The 7228-nt window shown below is 34.6% G+C and overlaps 1 protein-coding gene across 1 annotated transcript in view; it reads left to right on the forward strand.

The window, feature by feature from the left end:
* The window catches only part of PCNX2 (pecanex 2), a 395419-nt gene that overhangs the window by 884 nt on the left and 387307 nt on the right, over positions 1-7228 (forward strand). The gene's annotated exons all lie outside the window — the stretch shown is intronic.

Raw genomic sequence — 7228 nt, forward strand, 5'->3', positions numbered from 1 at the left:
AGAGAGAGACACAGAGAGAGAGACAGAGAGAGACAGAGAGAGAGACAGAGAGAGAGAGAGCAAGCATAAAGACTTCTGGGGCCTCGAGACTCATTAAAATTTGATGCAGAATGTAAGGATGAGTCACCAAGCTGCATGTTGCTTTTTCGCCTGAGTTTGATTGGTTTGTAGGTGATGTGGACCCAAATTGATGGATAGGTGATTCTTGGTTTTCTCAATATTTAGTGTGGGCATACAGTAAGTATTTGCCTAATAACCCAAATAATAAATAAAATTTTAAAAGAGCAAGCCTATCTCAATGGGTGATATTTGGCGGGGCAGGGGGGTAAGGGGGAAGGAAAAGACCAATTCTTAATTACCTAGTTTGCAATTTTTCTAACCATTCTTTCTAGGCCAATGGAGAAATAAACCTACAAGAAAGTGTAATATTAGTTATAATTAGAAATATTCTATGTTTAAGCACTTGGATGACCTACTTAAGAAACCTAAATATAGATACTGGTAGTATTCACAGCAAATAGAATCAGTTAAAATGAGTAGGACATTCTTTTTCCAAAATGAAAAATTATATCATTTCATAATTAAAGTTTCACATATTTAATTAATTTTATTCACTCTGAAGCCCGAATTTTGATCAATTTGGCCACTCTTCCAATGTTCTTTCTGGTGAACGTGAGATTGTCATGCCTTACTTTCTTCACCAACCACTATAATACCTCCTATTTTATTGCCAGTGAATCTGCCTATACATCATGGGAATGGAAAATATTGAAAATTTCATCTGCCATATAATCTACCTAATTCTAATTTGAGTAAATGTGTAATTTTGTTGGATATCTGTGAATAGAAAAGTCTTTAACTATCCTCCCTTCCATCTTTTTTGATCGTTGTTCTTGCTGAATTTATTTTAGAAAATATAAAACCTGACATTATTTACTGATTTTAATCTTACTTTGGTTAATGAAAACGTAATATCTGAGGGCATTTTGCCATTACAAAACATCTTATATTTAGTAGAAAATTGGTGCCTTTTCTTGTCATGTTTTGATATTTTGGGAATCCATGAGTGACCTTAGGAATGAAAGATGGAGCTATAGCTCAGTACTCTGCCCTTTAAATCTGATTGGGAATTTATCCCTCTCGGTGGTAGTGATAACTAATTCCTTTTTCAGTTTCACTGCCATGATTGTGAACTGTAATAAATAAGATCATAGATTTATGTTTTTCAGGGGCTTTCAAAACCATTTAGTCCAGTCCCATCATTTTGCAGGTTAGGATAACTTGGCCATAGAAAGTGACTTCTCTAAAAGTGGAAGTGCTGGGAATTGAATTCTGGAATTCTGACTTTTATAGTCAACATATTTTGAATCTTGCTACCCTTCAATAAATGGTGATTCATTGAAAGCAGGCCACGTTTAAAGTCAAATTATCTAGGACCTGTTTCAAATGGGTTACTTCAAATTTAGGTTTGGGGTCCAATTTAAAAAGAAATATACCAAATCTTAATAGCTCAACTTCATAAATCCATTTTACAATCTAGTGGGTCAGATTCAGCAAATGAATCATATTCTGAGTCTAAGTTGGAAAGACAAATGGTTTCTTTACAATTAGCACTGTGCTCTGTGAAATAAAAGCAATTATTGCAATTTATGAGTTCATTAATATTTATAAGATATGCTTTAAGATAATGGAAATGTACATTAAACCAATTTGGATTATTATTTGAAGAAATTCATCTTGCATTTTTATCACTTGGGAAAATCAAGAAATAATAATTGCTTACATTTCTATAGAGCTTTAATGTTTACAAGATTTAGTCCAGCCCCAACTGAGGCAAACGAAGTTAACAATACTCACAATGATCCTGTGAAGTGGATAATGCAAGTATTATTGCCTATATTTCACAAATTAGGAAAATGAAATTCATCAAGATCAAGTAATTTGCCCGAAGTCACATTGCTAGTTAGAAACAGAGTTGGAACTCTAATTCAGGTCTTGTGCCACCAAGACCAGTGCTCTTCCTAATGTATCAGGGTTCATTTGCTTTTAGTGATGCTAAGGTTTTCTTCCATATGTGTGTGAATTGATAACTGTAACAAACTTTTAGTTCTTGTTTTCTGTGAATAAAAAAGTCTTTAGCAAGGCAGAAACTATGGAAACATGATGTTTTGTGGAGTTGAAAACAAGCAGAACTGTTGATGAAAGATGGAGAGTCCTGATTCTTTCACCTTACTGACTTACATCCTTACTCTCTGAGATGCCAGAATGTGATAAGAACTGCAGGACCTTAGAGCATCTATCACTATAGTGATAGTTTTTTTTTCAGTGATACTTCTAAGATCATGAGCAGAGCTGGATTAAAAGTACAAACCCAACCCTTCCAGTCTTGAGCTAAATGCCATTCCCTGCAGCTGCCTTGATAATTGTTCTGCTTCAAAGACCTGCTTAGACTGCTTGTGCAATCAACTGTGTGGGGTGCTTACCCTTCTCTAATATCAGCAGATTCATGTCACTTCATCCTTGAGGTTGAGTTAGTTTTATTTATCTTATTTCATCTTTGCAAGTGAATCCTTTTTATCCTGATGGATAGCTATTGCCTTTCTACAAACATTTTATTTTAAAGTCATACATATTCATCCTGGCTTATGAAATGTGTGCATGATGTTTCAACAGAGTTTTATGTAGAAAGAACTACCACTGATGCCCTGTTATTTGTGATCCCCAATTGGCAATGTATAATATTGATAATGCAGGTTTTGTTTGATTGCTCTTTTGATTTTTCCTGTTAGAACTTTTCCAAGTTTATCCCTTTACCTGTATTATAGTTTGACTACATTTCAGGCAATTTTCTCCTTAGACACAACAATAGAAGCAATTAAAAGACTAATCTTCATTGAATTTAAGAAATTTAAAATACATTTACTAGTCACCTAGTATGTCTAATGGCCTATGCTCTCTCTTCTCCCTGCTATTCTCCATTGTCTATATATTCTTACATGAATTTGATGACTGGTTCTTTAGTACTATGTTTATAATGTTGATTTCATATAACACCAATAGTTTAGTATCATTTGCTATTTTTATTAACTCAGTTGGGATAATGAGATCTAATAGTCTCCAAGTTAAAGTCAGATCTCTGATACATACTGGCTTTTGTGACCCTGGATGAATCATTTAGCTTCTCAGGGCTGTTGACAACTCTCCACAATGATTAGTAACTGCAGGGTTGCACACCTGTATCTTTGGAGGGAAGTCCCATTGCAGATGAATGATGTGCTGGCTAGACCCAGAATGAAATGGGAGAAGGCAGTGGGCTTGAATCCCACTTGAGAATCTGCATGGCACTTAGAATGACCCCAAATTTCTCCTTATCACCAAAGCCCATTTTTATATAAATTACATTTTATTTTCTGAAATCATCAAAAATCTGCCTTCTTTTCCTTTCATCTTGAACCCCCAAATAAGAAAAAAATAAAGAAAATAACAAAAAAGCCCTGTTATATGCATGTATAGTCAAGGAAACCAAATTTCTACATTATCCATATCAAAAAAAATTTCTCTGATTTTGTACTCATAATTCTTCACTTTTCTATCAAGTTCTGGGTAGCAAAGGACTTCATGAGTCCTTTGGAAATATGTTTGGTTATCGTGCTAATCAAAGTTCCCAAATCTTTCAGTCATTAACTTCTTTATAATATTGCTATTATCCTATAAATCCTTCTCTTGATTCTGTCCACTTTACTCTGCATCAATTCATACAATTCTTTCCATGTTTCTCTGAAACCATCCCCTTTTAACAGCATCATAGTATTCTCTCGCATTTTGTTGCTGTTGCAGGCATTCCACCCATGTTCACCTCTTTATGACCCTATTTGGGGTTTTCTTGGCAAAGATAATGGAGTAGTTGGCCATTTCCTTCTCCAATTCATTTTACAGATGGTGAACTGAGGAAAACAAAATTAAGTGACTTGCCCAAGGTCACACAGTAATTTTCTTAGTTCAGATTTGAACTCAGGAAGATGAGTCTTCCTGACTTTAGGCAGGTAACTTTATCCACTACACAACATGACTGCCCTTTCTTTCACATACACATGCCATACTTATGTCCTAACTTGTTCAGTCTCCCATAATTGATGAACACTCCCTCAATTTCCAATTTGTTGTCAACAAAAAATAAGCTGTATTTTTATACATCTTTAGTTATGGTGCTTTGCTTAGAGCTAAATCCTTCCTTGATCTAATCATCATATTTCCCCTTATTTTCCTTTCCCTGATAGTGAAATGTATTAAGTTAAAGTTTTACCTACTCCCCCATCCTTTTCTGATTCTGTTATGTCTTGATAATGTTGAAATAAAAATGGAAAGGAAAAGAAATATTTTTGGTGGGGGGAAGGAAGGAGAGTGTGTTAAAACCATCTAATAGAACCATTTTTTAAAAGTTATGTATCATCTCATATTATAATGTAAATAATTTACCCTTGTTGAGTCCATTATAATTGTCTATTGAGGTTTACTTGTTTATGTTTCTATTGACTAAGTTATTTGCACCTCAAAATGTCTCTGCAGCTCTAGTCTTTTCATCAGGATGTTTGGAAGTACTGTATTTCATTGTAGGTCCATTTTTAACCATTTAGGATTGTCCTCAGTTTTGCTAAGTTACAATATTCTTTGTTGTAAGCCTATATCCTTTGCTTTCTAGAATATTATATTCTAAGATCTCCAATTTTTATACTTGTAGCAGCTAAGTCATATGTGATCCTGACTGGACAAAGAAAGTGAGCCACTAATAGAGCAAGAGTGTGGAATTGATTGACCAAGGGTCTCAATAGTGTCCAAATTAAAATATTAAAAGAACCAGAGGAAGTTATTCACTATATTGTGATGATCCATGAAATTCTTATTCAACATCATGGGCCAGATAAGAACAGGTGGACAGGTTGCCAATAAAAAGAACAGCTAAATTGATGACATTACAGCATTATTGGAGTACTGGGATATTTAATTCATCCCGCTACCTCATTGTAATAGAACCATTTTCCAATACTCCATTCAGAAGAAAACTATAATATAATTTATCCATTTTTAGAACTTTTACCCTTTTTTCAGTTTTGGTGTCATTGATTATTTAAATTGATATTGATATTCAGATTTGATATGCTACCTTTAAAAAATGCTTTTCAAGTATCTTAATGCAATGTGCTCTAATTTTGAAATTGTTATAAATGTTATTACCAAGTTTTTCTGAAAGTAATATTTTGGAAATTTCTGTAGTTCATTGCTTGTTACAGTTTAGAGTGAGTTAAAAACCTGACCATCTAGGATTGTTAAGTCTGAAGAAATCATAAAATTAGGAATTATGTTGTGCTTTAAAGTTTTCAAAGTGCTTTTTATATGTTAACTTATTTGATTTGATCCTCAAAATAACCGTGTGATACAGAGATTAGTATTACCCCTATTTTCTATGTGAGGAGGTTAACTGACTTTCTTACAGTCACACAATCAAAAGCATATGTGAAAGTATTAAAACACTTCTCTTCCTGACTCCAAGGCCAGCATTCAATCCATTACGCCATCTAGTAGCAGGTGAAAGTACTGTTGACAATGTGGGATATGATTATAAGGTAAAGAGACTAATTGGGAGATGGAAGGAACCTCAGAAGCTATATAGGTCATGCCATATCTCAAAGAAATCCACATATGTATACCAGGAAAGTGATCATCCTATATTTGCTTAAAGACCTCCAATGAGGGAGAATCTCCAGAGGTAGCCCATTCCACTTTTGGACTGCCTTCAGTTGGTAGGAAGTTTTGTTGTTGTTGTTTCATGGCATCAAGCTTAAATTTACTTCTTCCCAACTTCTACTTTTTGCTCCCAGTTCTACTCTCAGGTCACAGGAAAAAGTCTGGTCTCTCTTCCACCTGACTTCCTTTCAAATATACTTGAAGACATCTCTCTTGTCTTGTATTGCCTAATTCTTTACATGTTGTCACTCCCAAAAGAATGTAAACTCCTTGAGGACAGGATTTGGTTTTGTCTTTCTTTATGCTCCCAGCATTTCTCATAGTGCCTGGCATATAAAAGTCTGATAAATGTGTTGATCATGTCCTCCTCTAAATTAAATCTTTATTTCTTTTAACCTGTTCTCCTATGACATAGATTCAAGGACTTTCACTATATGTATTGTCTCATCAACTTATCATTTTTCTTCTTAAACTGTGGTGTCCAAAATTAAATACATTACTCTAGATGTGGTCCAACAAGGGCAGAAATGCTATCCCTTATTTATTCCTTCATCTGTTCTTCAAAGTTATGCCTTTCATAACGCAGTCCAAAATTGCATTGCATTTTTCCCCTTTAAGGATGGGATTAATTTGTGGATACAATAAAAAGAGGTTAAGTTTGGTGGGAAAATGTCGGGGATCAACCTGCTTTTAAAAAGCCTGAATGAAAAATATGGAGACCAGTTTTCATGCAGTGTTTAATGTGCACTAAACCTGATCCACCTTCTCTGGCTTCTCCTTAATTGTGCTTCAAAAATGTTTTTCACTCATGCAGCTCCAGTCTCTCCTTTTCCCCTCATTAGCCCACAACCATGCCTCAGTCTTCCCTAAAGACTTCCCTAAAAAAAGAAAACCCTCCCTCAACCTGGCCACTCCTTTCAAGTTAGTACCCAATCCTTTTTCTTTTTATTGCAAAATTTCTAGAAAGCAGGGTCACTATTCTATTTTCTTATCACTATCGCTCCTTAATCTCTCATAATCAAGCTGCCATCTCCACCACTTAATTTTAAAATATGGTGGTGATTATGATTGTGATGATGTTAATAATAAATGCCAAGGTACAGAAAATGAACTAAATTAAGTTTGAATCCAACCTCAGACACTTAAATAGCTGCAACTCACTCTGGGTAAATCACTTAACTTCTCTTAGCTTCATCTTCCTTATCCCAGTAAATATAATCAGAGTAGGTATAGTACATGGGTTGTTGTGAGGATTGAATGAGAAATATATACGAGTAAAATTCTTTGTAAACCTTAAAGCGTTTTATAAATGTTAACTATTACCATTTTGTGTATACATATGTATACATATATGTGTATATCTGTGTATGTGTGTATGTATATATATATACACATATATGTATGGAGAGAGAGAGAGGGAGAGAGAGAAGAGAGAGAGGAAGAGAGAGAAAGACAGAGAGACAGAGAGAGAGAGAGACAGAGAGAG

This window comes from Petaurus breviceps, unplaced genomic scaffold (genome assembly GCF_028583685.1).
Source record: "Petaurus breviceps papuanus isolate PSGF00001 unplaced genomic scaffold, PetGlider_PUasm1.0 90650, whole genome shotgun sequence".
NCBI lineage: Eukaryota > Metazoa > Chordata > Mammalia > Diprotodontia > Petauridae > Petaurus > Petaurus breviceps.